This window comes from Mus pahari, chromosome 9 (genome assembly GCF_900095145.1).
Source record: "Mus pahari chromosome 9, PAHARI_EIJ_v1.1, whole genome shotgun sequence".
Lineage (NCBI taxonomy): Eukaryota > Metazoa > Chordata > Mammalia > Rodentia > Muridae > Mus > Mus pahari.
The window spans coordinates 68,906,564-68,928,452 of NC_034598.1; the positions used below are offsets into that span (position 1 = coordinate 68,906,564).

General features: G+C 37.0%; 1 protein-coding gene across 1 annotated transcript in view; it reads left to right on the plus strand.

The window, feature by feature from the left end:
- The window catches only part of Acss3 (acyl-CoA synthetase short chain family member 3), a 189,406-nt gene that overhangs the window by 13,063 nt on the left and 154,454 nt on the right, over positions 1–21,889 (plus strand). The window lies entirely within an intron of this gene.

Here is a 21,889-nt window from a genome sequence, read left to right on the forward strand (position 1 = left end):
CTCTCTCTCTCTTTCTCTCTCTCCATCTATCTCTCCATTCATGTATCTATCATGTATCTACCTATCTACCTACCTATCTGCTTGCCTGCATATCTATGTATCTATACATATGTGTATCTATGAATCTGTCTATCATATTTATCAATCAATCAATCAATCAATCAATTATCTGCCTATCTATCATATCTATCTACAATCTATTTATACATTTGTGAATCTATCTGTCTATCATATCTATCAATCAATTTATTATCTGCCTATCTGTCTATCATATCTGCTATCTGTCTATCTATCTATCTATCTATCTATCTATCTATCTATCTATCTATCTATCATCTATCTATCTATCATCTATTTACTATCTATCCATCTATATCTATCTACTATCTATCTATCATCTATCATATTGTCATACCTATCTTTCTACAATCTACCTATCATCTATCTATCTGTACTTATCATATCTATCTATCTATCTATCTATCTATCTATCTATCTATCTATCTATCTATCTATCTATCTATCTACCTATCTATCATCTATTTCTTTCCATCTCTGTCATCCATATATATCTATCTTTCTATTTATCTATCTATATCTCCTCTGTCTCTCAAAAGTGATAGTGTAGCCTCTATCACTTTTATGTTATTCAATAAAAATGTGGCACTTTGGGGGGAAATGAATGATCTAAAAAAAGGCGAGATGCTTCATTTCAATATGTTAAGGATGAGCCAAAATGAGAAGTAGGTTGGTGGAGTCCATGATTTATTGAAAAGGAAATGCATATGCAATTATTCTTTATTTTGTGACTGAGTCACCCCTTTCTTCTGTTCTGGTGTGCTACCTCTCAATCATGACAATCATCACACCATAATTACAACAACAAACAATAGCAAACGTAGCAATTAGTGAGCTCATGTTTTGATCAGCCTCCTTGCTAAGCCTGTCCCTTTGTTTTCTTAGAGCTGACTCACACGTTCTCTTCATTTTATTTCCTTCCACAGTGACTAATGATATTTAACCTAAAATCTTCACCAGGTATTTCCTAAAAAAAGGACACAAATCTTGTTATCCTTTGTGCTGCTAGGCAAAAAAAAAAAAAAAAAAAAAGGTTATTGTATTCATCTTTATTTAATCTTAGACATTTGCTGTATATATGCTCATGCCCTTCTGTGCTCTTCTCATACCAATAATTAAAAAAAAAATCAATGCCAGGTAATAGAATGGTAGATTCAGATTCAAGTCTCCTCTCTCTCTCTCTCTCTCTCTCTCTCTCTCTCTCTCTTTATATATATGAAATGTATGTGTGTGTGAGAGCGATTTAAACACACACACACACACACACACACACACACACATATATATATAGGCAGATAATAAATTGATTGATTGATAGATATGATAGACAGATAGATTCACAAATGTATAAATAGATTGTAGATAGATATGATAGACAGATAATTGATTGATTGATTGATTGATTGATTGATTGATAAATATGATAGACAGATTCATAGATACACATATGTATAGATACATAGATATGCAGGCAGGCAGATAGGTAGGTAGATAGATAGATACATGGAGGTAGATGGAGAGAGAGAGAGAGAGAGAGAGAGAGAGAGAGAGAGAGAGAGAGATGGATAGATAGAAGCTAAAAAAAAATACTGATTGTAAAGTCTCCTGAGAAATATATCTCTGTACTCTACTAAACATATATTTAAATCAACACTGCAGATTGTTCAGGGTACATCACTTGATAAGATTTTAATATGCCTTATATGCATATTTACCTTCTTTATCATTTCAGAAATCTGAGCTCCAATGTAAGTTCCACTCTGATAGTATTTGAATCTTTCATTCAACTAGATTTTCACATGGCTTCTACATCCTCTCTAAAGGCGTCTACGTATAAAAGTTCTTCATGGGTTTAAGCTTTGTTCTGAGTCAAGTGGCTCACTTTTTACTCATTACCTAGCTGAATTTTAAGGTAGAGGGTCTTTTACAGCCAAGAAGCATTTATGTTCCTCAAGACCAAATGTGCCTACTACCTAAGGCAGTCTCTCTTTTTTGTGATACATCGAATAAGAAATGAATATGCAGTAAGAAAGTAGGCTGGAACACGGTGGGTCTCTACCTTTGGGTCACAGCTCCCTTTGGGGTTTGCAGAGAAGCTATCCTGCATACCGGATATTTACATTATGATTCAAAACAGAAGGAGAATTACAGGTATAAAGCAGTAACAGAATAATTTTGTGGTTGAAGGTCACTATAACAAGAGGATTATTTATTAAAGGGCTGCAGCATTAAGAAGGTTGAAAACTACTGCTGTAGTATAATAGAGTAAAAAGATTTAAAAGTTCAGAGCTGGGTTGATATTATGTTAATAGATCACTCTAATATAGAAAAAGTATTAAATGATTTAAAATTGTCTCATGGCTCACACATTTAATCTTTAGTACTGCAGAAGTTGAGGCAGGAGGATGTTCACACATTTAAGACCACCCTGCATTAGAATGTGTGGCACTGTCTCAAGAACCAAACACTAAAAAAGAAAAAGAATTAAAAATGTTAATTTTATAATTTTTAGAATAGGTTTGAAATTACTGTATATTGTGAATTGTCTTAGAGAAATAAACAACGCTTTCATGTATAGAATCTTGATTTTATAAAGATATCAAGTTTTAATTTGTTTTTGTATTTTTTAAAATTCTGCACTCTAACATCACCATGTGTCTATGGTAAACACTTCATTATCTCTAATATTAATATATTATTAATAATAAGTCTATAATTGTAGGTTAGATTTAAAAAATTGTAATTATAGAGTTATTAGGTACAATGTGATAAGTCTTTCTTTATCTAAGTTTTCTTCTTTTATAAAATGCTTAGTTTAAAATTTATAATTAATGAAAATATCTTTATAAAGAACATTATGTTTTCTTATTAAATCCCTAATTATTCCAAAGGTCCATACTTTCTGGAAATAATAATATTCTTCAATAAAATTCTCTTCAACTAGTGATTCTTAACTTTGTTAATGCTCTGATCCTTTAGTAGAGTTTCTCATGTTGTGGTGACACACAGCATAAAATTATTTTCACTGCTACTTCATAACTGTAATTTTGCTACTTTTATTAATCTTAATGTAAATATATGTGGTTGTTGATGTTCTTAGCCAACACATATATAAGGATTATTCACTTCCAAAGAGGTCATGACTCACAGGATGAGAATCTCTGTCTTGAATTTGAATTTCCTATCTTGAATCTTGAAGTTGAATTTCCTATGTCTTTATATATTTATGTGTGTGCTTGTATAAACAAGTATGTGTTGTTTTGAGTATGTATTAAAGTACCATAGGATTCAAAGCATATACTACTAAATCAACAATATATCCTATAGTTGTTTACTTTTTCAATATCAAACAATGTTAAAAAAAATAGTTCAGGCTATTTACTTAACTGGCTAATGGTCTTAGCCTAGAGAGAGCAGATCTAGGCTGCAAACTCACACTTGTTAGATTCTAAGGTGCACCAGGTTCACTTCTTGTCACACTTGACCTGGGGTAATCTTTCTTTCTTTATTTTTAATTTATTATAAATAAATGCCATAAATTTAAAAATAAGTCATAGGCATGTGTATCTGTATGCATACACAAATTTGTATTTATATTTTTGTGATATTAATGGGCTTGACATATTCATGAAAGTGTATTTCTTGGCTCTGTAATTTACTTATTTCTTAATTCATTTCTCCCTTCATTCATACTTTTCCTTTCTTAAGTTAGTCATTCATCAAATATTTATCAAGCACTTTTACAAGCCAGGTAGTATCCCAGGTGCAGGATTAAAGTCCAAATAAAGTATAAACTGGAAAAACAATCTAATAGATTAGAGAAAAGTATTTTGTTTATAACAAGGCAGCAAAACAGATGAGCTATTTAATAAGGTAAGACTGTTATAGGTGATAGGGACTATCTAGTTATTAACTTGTGAGATTATACATAATGAAGTTCATTTTGTTTTATAACCAGCTCTTCTCTGAATTGCCTTTGACAGTTGAAGTATGAATAGTATAAACCGATTCTATTCTGGCGGATAATGGCCGCCTTCCATCTAACGGGCTCTCCAGTAGATAAAAGAATCAAGTCATTTTCATTTTATCCTTCTGGGGAGTCTCTCCTTTTTAGGTAGAGGTGCTAAGAAGTGGGAGGGTGAGAAAAGATAGATAGCAAAAAAGAGAGAATAAAGGGAAATAATGCCCTTGATTAGCACCAGCTGGATAATGATCTCTTGGAGAATTAAGTGGGCTGCACTGTATTCAGGCTTCAAAGTATTGACCGACTAATGGGAAGTGTTTCATTTATGAATGTGGCCTGTGGAAGGTCAGCAAAGATGCAGCAAAGAGTCCTGTCTGGCATTATTCTCTGATTGTTTCCGGATGAAACTAGGGAAAAGGGGGCAGGATACGTTTTTTTTTTTTTTTTCTATTTGTCTTAGTAATTTAAATTATAACCAATAATTAATCCAGTTATCTTTGTAACTTTGCATGTTACGTTTCTGTCTATGTAGAAAGTACTTTCATTGAGATATGGAGTTTGAATGGAAATATGGGATTTAATGAATAGAGGAGAGATTTTATAAACATAATCTCTTAGGTTTTTCCACTTAGGTTTGACTTAATTTATATTGACATTGCATAACTCAGAAATAATCATGGCTGAAGTTTATATCCTTGCCTTTTATTCAACCATAACTTTAATATTATTTGAAAATTTATGTTGATAATCTTAAGTAATATAAAAATGGTAGAAAAATACACCATGTCTCCATATAAAATATGATTGCTTTATTAACTATCATCTATCAATCATCAATCAATCAATCAATCTATCTATCTATCTATCTTCTATCTATATACTATGTGTACAATGTGCCTATGTGTGTGTATATTATATTTCTATTTAGTCTTTTTGTTTGCCTTTTAAGATTTTATCTTGAAGTAGCTGTAGACTAACAAGAAATCACAGAAATTGTATAGATAGGATGATTGTACAACCACCCAACTTGCTACACTGGTAACCTTTTGGTAACTGTAGCCAAAAGAGATTTAAAGCCCAAAGAGATTTTGGGGTGAAACCACTCATTTTTACACATTTTCTGTAGATTCCCCCAATTTTACATGAATTCACATTTTCTCATGTGTGTTTAATGCTTGTTTTAAGATGTGGTACTTGAAATGTTAGCTAGAACAATAAGAAAACAAAAAGAGATCAAGGGGATACGAATTGGAAAAGAAGAAATAAAGGTATCACTATTTGCAGATGATATGATAGTGTATATAAGCAAACCCAAAAATTTTCCAGGTAACTTCTCCAACAACTTCAGCAAAGTAGGTAGATATAAAATAAACTCAAATAAATCAGTAGTCTTCCTTTACACAAATGATAAACTGGTTAGAAAGAAATTAGGGAAACAACTCCATTCACGGTAGGCACAAATAATATAAAATATCTTGGGGTAACTCTAACCAAACAAGTGAAAGACCTGTATGACAATAACTTCAAGTCATTTAAGAAAGACATTGAAGAAGATCTCAGAAAATGGAGAGATTTCCCATGCTCATGGATTGGCAAAATTAACATAGAAAAAAATGACCGTCCTACCAAAGGCAATGGATAGATTCAATGCAATACCCATCAAAATCCCAACATAATTCTTCAAAGACATGGGAAGAGCCTTGGGTCCCTCTATGTGTACTCTTTGGTTGGTGGTTTAGTCCGTGGGATCTCTGGGAGGTCTGGTTGGTTGGTATTGTGTCTTCCTATAGGAGGAGTTTCCTGGTTACAAATCCCTTCAGCTCCTTCATTCCTTTCTCTAACTACTCCACCAGGGACCCCAGTCTCAGTCCAATGGTTGGCTCTGAGCATCCACCTTTGTATTTGCCAGGCTCTGGCAGAGCCTCTCAGGAGACAGCTATAGCAGGCTCCTGTCAGCAAGCACTTCTTACCATCCACAATAGTGTCTGCGTTTGGAGACTGTATGGGATAAATCTCCAGGTGGGGCAGTCTTTGGATGGCCTTTCCTTCAGTCTCTGTTCCACACTTTGTCTTCGTATTTGCTCCTGTGAGTATTTTGTTCCCCCTTCTAAGAAAGTCCGAAGCATCCACACTTTGGTCTTCCTTCTTCTTGAGCTTCATATAGGCTGTTAATTGTATCTTGGGCTTTTGGGCTTATATCCACTTATCAGTGAGTGCTTACTATGTGTGTTCTTTTATGATTGGGTTACCTCATGCGGAATGATATTTTCTAGTTCCATCCATTTACCTAAGAATTTCATGAAGTCATTGTTTTTAATAGCTGAGTAGTACTCCATTGTGTAAATGTACCACATTTTCTGTATCCATTTCTCTGTTGAAGGACATCTGGGTTTTTTCCAACTTCTGGCTATTATAAATAACACTGCTATGAACATAGTGGTGCATGTGTCCTTGTTATATGTTGCAGTTTATTTTTTGTCCTTGTTATATGTTGCAGCTTATTTTGGGTATATGCCCAGGAATGCTATAACTGGGTCTTCAGGTAGTACTATGTCCAATTTTCTGAGAAACAGCCTGACTGATTTCCAGAGTGGTTGGACCAGCTTGCAATCCCACGAACAATGGAGGAGTGTTCCTCTTTCTTCACATCCTTGCCAACATGTGCTGTTACCTGAGTTTTTGACCTTAGCCACTCTGATTGGCATGAGGCAGAATCTCAGGGTTATTTTGATTTGCATTTCCATGATGACTAAGGATGTTGAACATTTCTTTAGGTGCTTCTCAGCCATTTGTTCTTTGGTTAGCTCTGTACCCCACTTTTAATAGGGTTATTTAATTCTCTGGAGTCAAAGTTAGCTTCTATTTCATTGGTTTTAGTATAATTGCATTCTATTGAAACTCTTTTCTTTTTCCTTCTCCCTCCCCCCCTTTTTTTTTGGTATGTTCCTTTGACAGAAAAAATAATATGAGTTTTTTCCACAGGCCCATGAGTAATCTAATCTTCCGCCCATTACCTCTAGATCTTAATCTTTCTGCCTCCTTTTGTGCTGAGCCTCTTGAAACTCAAAGGGAAGGGTTTGCTGAAGATATCCCATTTATGACTGAATGCTGCAAAGTCACTTTCTGCGCCTTGCCAATTTATGGGCCTCTGTGTTAATCCCTGTCCAGTGCAGAAGTACCTTCTCTGATGTGAGTTGAGTACAGCACTATGTGCATAGCACTATGCCATTTTTGCAATAGAGTCTTTATTGCTGTTGTTCCTTTGGCATAATAATAATAGTATTAGGTTCTCCCCTAAGCCAAGACCTATCTAATCTCAGGGTCTTGAGCAGTGTCAAGGGTGGGTTCCATGCCATGCAGTAGCTGTGACCTCCAATGTAAACAGCAAAGTAAACAAACAAACAAATTCCCCCAGCCCCCAAAACGATTTGGTTATCCTATAACCTTTGTGCAACTCTTGCAACAGTATGTCTGGTAGGCAAGTTACTGTTATAAATGTGAATACAAATAGGGTTTGAAGCTAGGAATATTGATGGTTATCTTTCCCCTTCTGGTAGTGTGCAGAATGCCTTCTAGTGCCACAAATACTGATCACTAGCAGTGAAACTTCTATTTAAGAATCAGTTCGATTTCTCTGTGTTTTATGGTTTGATGAGTGTTGTCTTCCACAATAGGCCCTTAGTCTCAGGCTGTTGAGAGAGATCAATAACTTTGTCAGTAACCTGTGATCTATAGGGGTTCCATTGGTCAATGGCCCAACAAGTTGAGACCCCCTTCTGACAGTGAAGGTTTTACTCTGTGGTTTAAGATAGCCAGTCGGGACATTATCCCCTTTTTCATTTGGTAACTTTATTTGAATTCCTAACATATATGTTTATAGTTTAAGGGATCTTCTCAAGTAGGAATTTACCACGTGGCTTTTGAAATGACCTTTAGTTTATTGGCCCTCCCTCCACATTCCCTCCTTTACCCTTCCTGCCCACCCTCATTCATACCAACTCCTAGTTTTCCTTTATCTCTCCACAACACTATTGTATTTTGCCTTCCTTCAGAAATCCTCTTCTACCCCCTTATACTTTATGAGTTACCTAAATTCTGGAGTTATTTACATTGTAACATACTATCAAAACCTTAAAAGCTAGCATCCACACGTAAGAGAAAACATGTATTATTTCTTTTGAAAGGGCTCTGGGTCACCTCACTCAGAAAGAGTTTTTTTTTTTTTTTCTTCCTAGTTTTATCCATTTAGCTGAAAGTTTTATTTTCCTTTACAGCTATGTGAATGTACAATTTCATTATAGATTTATCTGTTTATGAACATCGAGGTTGCTTCTAATTTCAGGCTATTATGAATAATACAGCAATAAGTAAGGATGAGCAAGGAACTTCATAGTAGGATGCGGAATCAATTGTGACTATGTCCAAGAGTGGTATAGCTGGATCATGAGGTAAATCAACTTCCAGGTTTCCGTGAAGCCTTCTTATTGACTTCCATAATGGGCATACCATACCAGTTCTCTCTTCTGCCAGTAATGAATAAAATTTTGCATTCCCTGCATTCTCTCTTGCATGGGTTGTCATTTGTTTTATTGATCATGGTTGTTTTGAAGGGAACAAGATTAGATTTCCAAGTAGCTCTAGTTTTCATTTCCCCCATGGCTAATGATGGTGAACATGTCTAACCTGTTTCTCAACCATTTGTGTTTCATGTTTTTAGAACATTTGGCTTAGTTCTTTACCCCCTTTTAAAAATCTGTTATTTGTTTTCTTGGTGTTTAGATACTAATTCTCTATTAGATGTATTACTGGTAAAGACCTTTTACCATTCTGTAGCCTGCAACTTGTCTGAATATGTCCTTTTTCAGTTTTATGAGGTCCCATTTATTAATTGTTAATCTTAGTAACTGGGCTATTGCTGTTCTGCTCATAAAGTCTTCCTGTGCCAGTGAGTTCAAGACTATCTCCCCATTTCTTCTTCTGTCAGATTAAGGGTATCAAATCTTATTTTCAGGTCCTTGTTCCATTTGGAATTGAGTTTCTTACACAGTGATAGGCATCGATTTATTTACATTCTTCTACATACAGCCATCCAATTTTACCAACATCATTTGTTAAGGATGCTGTCTTTTCTCCAGCGTATGCTTTTGCCTTCTTTGAAAAATCAGGTGTATGTAGCAATGTGGAAATATTTTCTTGGTCTTCAATTTGATTCCATTAATCAGTGTGCTTTTTTAAAATGCAAATACCATACTGTTTATATTACTATAGTTCCGTACTCTGTAGTGTAACTTCAGCAATGGTGAAACCTCTAGCAGTCCTTCTATTAAGAATGGCATACTGGCTGGTTTTGTGTGTCAACTTGTTACAAGCTAGAGTCATCAGAAGGAAAGGTACCTACGTTGATGAAATTCCTTCATAAGATCCAGTTGTAAGGCATTTTCTCAATTAGTGATCAATGGGGAAGGGTTTGGCCTATTGTGGTTGGTGCCCTCCCTGGGTTAATGATCCTGGGCTTTATAAGAAGGCAGGTCAAGCAGGCAATGAGTAGCAAGCTAGTAAGCAGCACTCCTCCATGACCTCTGCATCACCTCTGGCCTCCAGGTTCCTGTCCTGAGTTCCACCAGTGATAAACAGCAGTGTGGAAGTTTAAGCTAAATAAAATAAATGGTATTCTCCCCAACTTGGTTTTTTGTCAGAGTGTTTTGTTGAAGCAATAAAAACCCTAACTAAGGGCGGGGCAGTGGTGGCACATGCCTTTAGTTCTAGCACTTGGGAGGCAGAGGCAGGCAGATTTCTGAGTTTGAGTGCGCTTTGGGACAGCTAGGGCTACACAGAGAAACCCTGTCTTGAAAAACAAAACAACAACAACAACAACAACAACAAAAAACCAAAAAACACCACCACCACCACCACCAAAACCCTAACTAAGACAATAGAAACCCTGACTAAGACAGATGATTTTAGTAACCCTGGTATTGTTGTGTGTGTGTGTGTGTGTGTGTGTGTGTGTGTGTGAGTATGTTTGTATGTCTATTTCCATGTGAAGATGAAGAATTCTTTTTTAAATTTCTGTGAAGAATTGTGTAAGAATATTAATGGAGATTGCATTGAATCTTTATTTTTCTCATGTCTTCAATTTCTTTCTTCAATGCCTTCATTTTCCATTATACAACTTATTGCTTGGTTAGAATAATTTGGGGACTTTGTTTTTGAGGTAATTGTGAAAGTTACTGTTTATTTTTCTGATTTCTGTCTCAGTATAGTTGTTGTCTGTATATAGGAAGGCTACTGATTTTTGTGTGTTAATTTTGTATCCTTCTTCTTTGCTAAAAGCGTGTCTTGGCTGTAGATATTTCCTGGTGCAATTCTTCATTTCCTGTTTAGTTTCTCTTTATCTCCTCCAGTTCCCCTATTGCTCTCCTCTGTGGGATAGGTTAACTCTGTTCTCCCTCTCTTGTTCTTTACTTCATTGTGATAAATTCTTAGACGGTAACTGACTCAAAGGTAATTGTAAGCTGTTAATTCTTACTAAATTGTTCTCCAAAAATTAATATTCAAGATAAGGCCTCACAGTCTTTTACAGAGTATTTAGCCTTTACAAAAGCAAGAAACTCTGAAAGAATAGCTAATGTTGGCTTTGGAAATCTAAGCGTTCTGCTATGTTTATCTGAATCCTTATACTGTAGACCATGGAACAATATGGCAGCAAAGCTCCTTGTGTATCCTTTCAAGTTCTATGGTCATTTCAGGAACAATCCCAGAAAATTATATAAGGCTCAATGGAAAAAAATGTCCATAGGTATTTGTAATTGATGGATCACAATATTCCTCTTTAATAACAGCTTGCACTGAGTGTCTCTCTTGACTTCTCTAAACAGTGAGCAGAATGAGTTAACAAATAGGGGTTGCTTCTGGGAGCCCTGGGTGTAGAAGTTAGCTTCATCACATTATTACAGTGTTCCCATCATTATCCTGGACAGAATGATGATATTTATATATTTGTGGCCTCCCTTTGAATATCACACTCTAGGAAAAATGCATGCCTCAAATTAGAATTTCTCTTTATGAATCTTATCCCAGGAGAAGGACAGATATGAAAACTGTCTTAGTCAGGGTTTCTATTCCTGCACAAACATCATGTCCAAGAAGCAAGTTGGGGAGGAAAGGGTTTATTCAGCTTACATTTCCATACTGCTGTTGATCACCAAAGGATGCAGGACTGGAACTCAAGCAGGTCAGAAAGCAGGAGCTGATGCAGAGGCCATGGAAGGTTGTTCTTTACTGGCTTGCCTCCCCTGGCTTGCTCAGCCTGCTCTCTTATAGAACCCAAGACTACCAGCCCAGAGATGGCACCACCCATAAGGGGCCCTCCCCCCTTGATCACTAATTGAGAAAATACCTTACAGCTGGATCTCATGTAGGCATTTCCTCAACTAAAGCTCCTTTCTCTGTGATAACTCCAGCTGTGTCAAGTTGACACAAAATTAGCCAGTACAATTAGCATGGAAGTCTTTTCTCCAAAAGAGATTTTGCATACCTTTGAACATCTGTGAGATCAACTTTAGAATAGATGAGAACTGAATCAATGATGGATCAGCCATGAGAAAGACCACACCTCAACACTTACTGCTCTGTACTTAAAATGCAAACTTATACATGACTCAACATCACGGATTTGTGCAAGGTAGCCCCTGGACACCTCTGTGTTTCTTTTCTAAGTGTGGAAATATTGAGTAAGCTCTTGTTTCCACTCATCTCCATTACTTCTCTGCTATATTGGCTGTAATTTCCAGGGCTCTCGCTGACCCTAACAGCTCTACTCCCATAATTCTCATGAGTTATAACCTCATACAGCAAGCAATTCTAGGAGACTGCACATTACATGGTAGCACATTTATTTTCATCTTTATATATCTACCCCACTTTTCACTTCCAGTAATTAAGAATATTATAACAACAAGTAAATAAGTTGGACTCTTTCCTGATGCTGCCATGATTGTTTTTTCTCATCTTCCATTTCCCCGTTCTCTCCTTCCTTCATTGATTCACGATTCTCACCATCACTGGGATTAAATGCTGGAAGGCATCTTCCTCTTCCAACAAACACACGTCAGTATTGATGAACACATCTTGCTATTAGACAGCTTTTTATCACACGGGATTATTCTGCAATTTCTTGCGGGGTGCCTGCCAGGATTCTCTGTGGCATCACGAGTTATAGGTCTTCTCTTAAAAAAATAACTTGTTCAACTTTGTAATCTGCTTCTCTGTGATCTCATGGCATTTTATTTTCTGAGTCAGTACAGGGAGGAGCCCGTTCCTAACATCGTACATGTTGCCATGGGGAGACTGGCTGAAGGAAGAAGCTTGCTCTCCCTTAAGGAACTACTTTACTATGTCCATTGGCTTATGGTTCATTTTAATCAACACAGAATTTAAATTTTAATTGTCTTCGGTCTTACTATTTACCTCTGACCCTTAAGATCAAGTTACCTGTGACATCTTTCTTCCACATTGAACCAAATCTTCTTTCTTTTCACTTGAATTTTCCATTGTTCCTGCATTTACTCGTAGAATGCAAATGAACCATGATACATTTGTGTCCTCACCTTCTTCTCTGAGTTTACCGTCAGGTATGACTCACAACCTGAGAATCCATTCATGCCTTTTCTCTTTACTGACAGTGGATGTGGTTCAGATCTCAGGTATTGATTTCCGGAAAGCCCTTCTTTCTATTCTTTTCACTTTGGGATGCATTTCTTGCCGTTGCCAATTCATTCACCATTCATCTGAGATGATTCGGCTGGGCTGGGGATGGGTGCGATGTCCTTTCATGCCTAAGTGGTCTGGTCCTCGCTCAGAACTTATGTGATAGGTTCTGAGGATACATACTCATGGAAAAGGATAGGGAGGAATAAAGAACATATTTCTATTTGCGCTGAGTTTCTTTGTCAAACTCATTGTCCTTCAAAGAGAAGCTCTCTTCAAACAATTACACGCGCACACACACACACACACACACACACACACACACACAATATCCCTGGTGGTTACATTAACATAAGGTTATTACTCTGCTGCAAGTAAGCAATTACCCAATTTGGAGGGTTTCCTGGAACAGCCAGTTGCTACTGCCCTAAGCCAAAGTGCTTGTCATTTAGATAGGATGTCACTGTGTGAATAGAGCAACATGATGCTTTCTCAAACGTGCTTAATGCGCCCTCTGTTCATGTGTAATAGTAGTCTTTTGAGCTCACCATTGTTTCTGTTGAACAGAAAACTTTAACTCATGAGTCTCTTTCCTTACTTGTGTTCATGTTCCAGAAGAGTACTAGTTGATTTATGCTCATTCACTCTTGTAAGAGTTTACTTAAAAATAGGTGTGGAGCATTTGCCCTGTGCTATGAATGGGTTACCACAGGCTTCCGGTTGTAGGAAGCCTGTAAGCTAGTAGAACTCGAAAGTTAAATTAGTACCCAGAGACTTGAAACTGGAAACACATTCATAGCATTTGCCATCAAGCCAGAAAACATCCATGTTTCCTATTCTAGAAAACTGACGTTTCTGAGACTCCTTCCTCTCTGCAAAATGGGGAGACCATTGTATATCTCAAGAGATATTATGTACATTAATAATTTAATATGCACATAAATTGTAAAATACAGTAATAGTATGAATAAAATGTTTGTATCCCCTCTACTTCAAAACTATTTCTTTTATCCTTGTTCCTGATCTGAAAAGGGCAATCCAAATTGACATTTGCAGATCATAAATTCTCTTTCTCTTTGATGGCATAAATTGTCTCTCTCTCTCTTCCTTATGCTTGTAATTCCTTTTGATTCACCTCCTTCCCACCCATGCTTTTATTTCTTATTACAACTCTCTCTGCCAGTCAATATACCCTTCCAGATCCCATTTCCTCGTTTATTTCACAAGCCTACCATTCATTGTGCTCTCCAGGACTTCTCCCTCAAATTCGTTTCTGAGAAGATTTTTTTTTTTTTCCGTGCTGAAAGCCCTTTCTTGGCTTTCTGTTTGTGAACACAGGGCTCTGGCTTTGGAGAAGAAGCTGACACTTGTCATTCCTGCCTCTCTCAGGATGAAGACTGCAGCTTCAAAGAAACCCATTTGCCTGGCACTAAAGCACTTGACCTTCCCAAGCAGAACCCCATCTCTGTCCTGTTTACATTCTCCTCTCCCTTTGCTTGGCCACTAAAACCATCCATCCCATTAACTTTCAGTTCCTCTCACCCTAGTATTAAACTTTCCATTTAATATGGAAACCAAGTAGTGAACGTGTACACCCCGAAGTGAAGCCCTCTACCCCAGCCCAGTTTTTTAAGCATCCTAATTTTCAGAGCTTCAGTTTCCACTCCATTTCCCATGCTGTACCAACCCATCCATGGCCGTGGGGCAACATGGTCCATCCTCTATCTAGAGTCATCTCCCAAGTTCTTTGATACTTGTCTGTCATTTTATTTGGTGACTGATTCCCAACATGTTCTCTCTTCTGATACAGGCAGTTATTGCTTTCTTGAAATTTTCTATAACTGTGATAGTCTATAGATCTAGTTTCATAAAAATTAAATGAAAATTTAATGTCACTTCTCTGTTGTATTATTTGTGATTATTGTGTTGAGTACTTGATAAATAGCTAGGGTGGCTGAGTAAACCTGTCTCTGATACTGGGTATGGTAACCTGTAGGTACCTGGCCCTTTAATGAGTTAATGGGAATGGGCAAGGCTTACAGACTAGAATTCTTTAGGCTACAGGTTGAAGCTATACCATTTCATTCTTATAAAATAGGATGGCATCATGGAATTGAAGGACAGAGTTTATATTTGTTCAACTCCTCTTTCTGTAGCAGGATAATTAATGCTACAACTTAAATACTATCTATTTCCCATTCATATAAAGGACAGTATTTTTAGGGCTAGAATTATATTTCATTTTAAAATACTTAAATAATAAATGAAAATTTACATAACAAAAACTGAGATACAGGGAAAGAACAACATTGCATCAATGAGAGGAGAGGTTCTTGGTCTTATGGAGGCTTGATGCCCCAGAGAAGGGGCATAATAGAGGGGTGAGGGGGAGCGGGCGGGTGGGGTAGCACCATCTTAGAGCCCAGGGAAGGGGGCTTCATGGAGGGGAGACAGGGAAAGGGGACATCTGAAATGCAAACAAATGAAATGATTAATAAAAACAATCGAAAAAATGTGAAAGGTAATTTTCAGCTACAGTTTTAGCTTTAACATTGACCAGTGATTGAGTAGACTATTTTGCCATAATTCAACACATTTTATATTAAAAAAAAAAAGTCAAACCTTTGGGGAAGCTCACGGTACAATGCTAAATACAGTGTCAAAGTAACACATTATCTTTACAATGAGCCTTATTTACACTTTGAGAGAGAAACAAGATTCTGTGAAGTGTAATTTTTGGAGTATTAGTTATTTTATAAAAGAGAAAGACTCTCATTTCAAAGCTACCCATGGATTTAGAAGTGGCAGAGGCAAGGCATCATGTAGCTTTTCAATTGACCTTTACTGAAGTGATTTGATTTAAAGAGAAATAAACATCTTGCCATAGTAGAATAATCAGGATCTCTGAGCTGAGAAGTCCCTCACAGTTCACTTGATTCAGTCATGGACAGTACATCCATCTCTGTGGCCAATTTGTGCTGCTCCTAAGAGCCAAGTAACCCTGCTCACCCCTGCAGCACGGTTCAGCTGAATATTGCTTGCAAGCCCTTTTCCTTTTGGATTTTCTTCCTAACTTCTTCAGAGGACATTATGTTTTTCCTAAATTGCTTTAAGCCTAGTCTTAAAAGAGGAAAGTATATGGTTATAGCAATGTGAATATTAAGTTATTCAAAACTTAGAAACAATAGGAAAAAGGCCAAATTCAGTGTGTGTGTGTGTGTGTGTGTGTGTGTGTGTGTGTGTGTAAGTTTGTACATGTGAGAGCAAATGTTAGAAGTCATATAATAACCTTTAGGAGATTGTTCTCTTTTTTTACCTTATTTATGTTTATAAGACAGCATCTCATGTAAGCCTGATGATTTGAACTCAGTATGCAACCAAAGATGAACTTCATCTTCTAAGTGTGCTGTTTGTATCACCAGGGTTCTGGATTGACATGAGGATGTCCCCTTGCCATGTTGGCGATTAAACCAACAGCCTTGTGCATGTTAGGCAAACACTCTACAAATGAAGCTACATCTCTAGTCTCTCTACTTGATTTATGAGACGGAGTCTGATTTATTTCTGCTTATTCCAAGTTTGCTGGCCCACACACTTCTTTAGAGTCTTACAGTCTCCCCTTCCAAATTCCACTTAGGAGTGCTGTGGCTACAGATATATGACTGCTTTGTCCATGTGTGATGAGGCTTGAAGGTTATTGGGCTTTTATTCTCTGAGCTACCTCACTGGCCTTTTGTTGCTGTTTTAATGGGTCTACACATGTGAAGAATTGGCCTATTAATACAGATTAAATAAAAACTAGGGGCTTCTGGTTTTGACTTTAGGTAGAAAACACAATTCACTTTCTTCTTTATGTTAAATACAATGAAAACCCTAGAACTTTATAATTAAAGTCCAATTAGGAAGACTTCTGACAAATGAGCGCAACCAACTAAGAATTCAGGACATTGGGAGTGGGGTACAAATGAGTTCTCTATGTTTTCTTAGTGCTTCTGTAGTACAATCTGTTGGCTGGAGGAGCTGACAACCTACAAGGACTTCAGAACATATACTGAAACATGAACTACAATCAATACTTCTCTCTTGGGGGAAAAAAAAGCAGAAATTGAAAGCCTACCTGTACAGAAAACACTAAGTGATAAGTATCCTAGTATTTTCCAACAGTACAGAAGACATTGACTCTAACAGAATCCTCACCAGGAAAAGCAGAACAGAGTGTCTAGGGATCTATTTGTTTTCCAAGGTGTAAGAAAACAACCCAATAGTCCATCCTTCTCTACTGATGTCTGGTAAGTTTGTGAGCTACTTTATTCTGATTAAGGTGGCCACAGAATGAAAAACCATGTAGAAAAACTCACCTTCTCACTGGGGATGGAGAATGAGAATGGAGTTGGAAGTTAAATTTTCACCCCAACTCTTTTCCTAGGGTATCAAGGAATTCTAATAATAACCAGAACTTAGACATAGGTTGGGGACGAAGTGTCACCCTTTTCAACTACACTGTGCCAGAAGTAAAAAGGAGATTACAATTTTATATTTAAATAAGCTACAGAGAGATATAATACCAAATCCATGATGTTCAAGGTAAAATCAAACATGCCATTACACTGTAGACCAAGAAAATGTCAGCATGCATGACAAGGATGATCAAATAGATATGAGATTTAGATGACACCAATATTAGACTCATCTTACAAGGATTTTAAAGCAGCCACCATTGAAAATGGCTCATATAATTATCAACCCATCTGGAGGAGTTACAAATCTACAAAAAAATTAAAGAGAAAAAATTAATAGAATTATGAAATGTAAAAATAGAAAAAAAGAAATGAAAAAATTATACTGCTGAGTATAGCAGAGCTGAATGGAAGTGTGACGTAAGTTCATCCGTGAGCTGGAGAACAGGAAATAAGTGTTATTTGTAAGTGATGGATAAGCATGATGTCATGACATCGACACCAGTCAAGATGTCTAAATATTTCGATTTCAAATATGGCTTTCTGCCATTCCTAACTAATTACACATGGTTTTTCTAGGTCATTTTTCTCTTGACTTTGGTTTTTTTTTTTTTTTTTTTTAAAGGGGAGAGTAAAAGTAACTGCGTCCTTCATGCCATTTTCCTTGATGAATTACTAACATTTTATTCCACTCATTTGTCAGCTACTGGCAGAGTGGGTAATGTATGGAAAGCACACAGGACTTTGTTGTATCAGTATGATGACATGGTCTCAGCTCTCAGGTAGTTTACAGTATAACAACAAGAACCAGATGGGTGGTTTATCACTTTTTAACACCATGCGGCAAGTGCTATTGTAGAAACACAGATGAGAGCTTTGGGAATGCTTATGACTGGTTTGTATTAGCGTAAAGTATCGACGTGGAAGTGTTTCCTGACTGAATTGAAGAAAATACCCATGTTTAAATCAATATTATTTGATTGTGTAAAGTCAGTTAAAGGAAAAAGAATCAGGAGAAACTAATCAGTTATTTATAATCATCGAAATTATATAATTTTATTCCAAAACTTAAGGAAAGATATTTAATTATTTCAAGTGTCACTTCACGTCCTACGGAGGCTGGGATGGACAGTTTGAGAATGCTCTTCCATGCCTGGTTTATATCTTCCACCTTGAAAACATCAGACCCTTCCTGTACAGCACCAGTCGTGTTCAGTATTTCGAGAATTTGATTGCTGAATCCACGTTTTGCTCACAAGTCCACTGAAGCTCCTGCTATGTATCTTTTGACATGGTAGGAGGCTAAACAAAAAACTAGAGGAATGACAATCAGTGATAGTATCTACTAATAGCCCACCATTTACAGTACCTTGTTTCCCCTGTGGCAGTCCATTAGAGAAAAACAAAACTTTCAATTGCAATTGGCTATCAATTTGGACACAGCTTCTTGGTTAAGGGCCAGGGCATGTGTCCACTACTCCTTTCAGGTAACGATCCCTTCTGGAGCTGGCTTAGAACCATTTTGTGGGTTTTATAAGTTTGGGTATGCTATGCATTCATTTTCATTTGATTTTAGGAGGTCTTTAATTTCTGCTTCGACCCATTTTTCATTGAGTAGTGAATTGTTCAGTGTCCTTTAGTAGTCTTTGTTTGTGTTGTTGATACCCAGTTTTAATCCATGGGAGTCAGATAGGATGCAGGATGTAATTTCAGTCTCCTTGTATCTGTTGAGAAATGCTTTGTGTCTGAGTATGGGGTTGATTTTGGAGACAGTTCCACGGTGTGCAGAGGAGAAGGTATATTATTTTATTTTGGGGGTGAAATGTTCTATAAACATCTGTTTGGTCTTGTTGGCTTGTGATGTTAGCTCCAGCATATCTCTGTTAAGATTGTGTCTGGATGACCTGTCTATTGGTGACAGTAGAATATTGAAGTCTCCGACTATCATTGTGTGAGTCAATATGTGATTTAAGCTGTAGTAGTGTTACTTTTATGAACTTGGGTGCCCTTATGTTTGGTGTATAGATTTGTAGGAATTGCAGGGTCCTTGAAGGATTTTTCTTTTGGTGAGTAAATGGGTAGCATCCTTTCCTATCTCATCTGATTAATTTGGTTTGAAGTCTATGTTGTCAGATATTAAAGTGGCTACTCTGGCTTACTTCTTAGTAAGTAAGAAGATTTTCTTGGAAAATCTTTGCTATCATTTTACCCTGAGGTGATGTCTATGCTGTTAGGGTGTATTTCTTGGATATAGCAGAAGGATTAAATCCTCTTTTCATACACTTTTTGTTAGCTTGTACCTTTTTATTGTACTATTGAGAACTTTGACGTTGAGAGTTATCAATAAGCAGTGTTTGTTGATTCCATTATTTTGTGGCAGTCATTGTTTTGTCTTTGTTTATTTTTCCCTTTTTTGGTTTCTCCTTCTGATTTGCTGGTCTGATACTCTTTTTATTCCAAATAATTTATTTATTATTATTTTATTTGCATTTGTGTTTTGTATGCATTTTTGTCTGTGTGAGGGTATTAGATCCAGGGAGTTATAGATAGTTGTGAGCTGCCACGTTGAGACTGGGAATTGAACCTGGGTGCTATGGGAGAGTTTTCAGTGCTTTTAACCATTGAGACATCCCTCCAAACCCCTGGTCTGATATTCTTTATTTCTTATATTTGTGGTTGTGTTTAATCTCTTCATGTTGATGTTTTTCTTTTTGTGCCCTCTGTAGGGCTGAATACTGCTTAAATTTGATTTACTGTGGAATGTTTCTCCTCCTATTGCAATACAAAGTATGTAATAGTCTGGGTTGGCTCCTGTGGTCTCTGAAGAGTTTTTAACCTATCTTTTTAGGACCTCTGGATTTTAGACTCTTTTTTGTGTGGTCTGGTGTTATTCTAACAGGTCTGCCTTTATATGTGTTTTAGTTAGGGTTTTATGGTTATAAACAGACACCCTGACCAAGGCAAATCTTATAAGGACATTTAATTGGGGCTGGCTTACAGGTTCAATCCATTATCACTAAGGCAGGACAATGGAGAATCCAGGAAGGCATAGTGCAGGAGGATCTGAGAGTTCTACATCTTCATCCTACTCCAACAAAGCCACACCTCCTAATATCGCCATTCCCTGGCCCAAGCATAAACAAACCATCACAATATGTTATGTGGTCCTTTCCCATGTATCTTTTAATATTCTTTGCTGTATGTCCAGTGCTATGAGTATCATGCACTTAAGGGAGTTTCTTTTCTGGTCCAGTCTATTTGGTGTTCTGTGTTTTTTGTTTGTTTGTTTGTTTGTTTATTTTTTCTTTTCTTTTTCCCCTGCACCTTGATAGGCAACCCCTTATATAGATTTGGAAAATTTTCTTATATGATTTTGTTGAAAATGTTTTCCTGTTAATCACAGATTTGGTCTTTTCATAGCGTCCCAGATTTCCTGGGTGGTTTTTGCCTGGAATTTTTTGTTTGTTTGTTTTAAATTTAAACTTTTTCTTGACTGTGGTATATATTTCCTCTATGTCATCTTTAATATCTGAGATTCTCTCTTCCATCTTTTTGTATTCTGTTGGTGAGGCCAGCCTTTGAATTTTCTCCTGAAAATCCTAACTTTTTTTTTTTTTTTTTTTTTTTTTATTTCCAGCCCACCTCCAGTTTTATTTTTCTTTATTGACGACTTCCACTTGAAAATCTTCAACTGTTTTCTTCATTTCATTCTGGTGTTTTTCTGTGTTTCATAGGTTTCTTTAAGGGGCTTACTCATTTCCTCTTTAAGGGCCTCTGTGGTATTCAAAAGGCTCTTATGAAGTTGTTGCCTGGTACTTCCCCTACATTGTCTTTCTCAGGGCCTCCCCATGGTAAGAATTTTAACCTTTAGTGGAACCATTTTTGTCCTAGCCATCCTGTTCTTATGCTGCCTTCTAGAATCTGGGTTTATATTTGTTGAAAACTAGCTGGATGAGTAATGCACTCCTGGCTTGCTGCTGCTCTCTCTGGTTCCTAGGGCATTGCATTGGCTGTGTATTTTCTAGGAGAGAATGTTTCTGAGACCCTGGTAGGTGTGACCATGGGCGAGGGCTCAGAGGGTTGGTTAGAGTGTTTCTTGCTACTGGAAGCTTCCACTTAGGGATGGAGATAGGCTAGAAGAGGGTGTCTGAAGTGGTCCCCAGGAGGGAAGGAATCAGGATATGACACTAGGATGTGCTTAATCTCCTGGGATGGACAGCAGAGAGAGCAAGGAGGCCACAGTATATAGTCTGCTACAGAGATGAGGTTGAGTCTCAGAGACTGGGTTCTGAGGTGACAAGGGTTAATAAACATCTGAAGAGCACCTACCTGACTCACTGGCCAGTGTGGCCTGTGAAAGTGGTTTATTTGGGGGCAGGTTATAGTTCATCATGAATAGATTCAAGGCAGAAACTTACCGGCAAGAGCTGCAGCAGAGACATGGAAAAATTCTGTTTATTAGCTTGTATTTTTCTTGCTTGCTGTCTTAGTTAGGGTTTCATGGCTGTGAAGAGACACCACAGCCAAGGCAAGCTGTAGAGATAAAAGTGTTTAATTGGGGGTAGATTACAATTTCAGAGGTTTAGTCCATTATCATCATGGTGAAAAGCTTGGCTGCATGCAGGCAGTGTAGTTGCTGGTGGAGCCTAGATTTCTACTACTTAATTCAAAGGCAGCCATG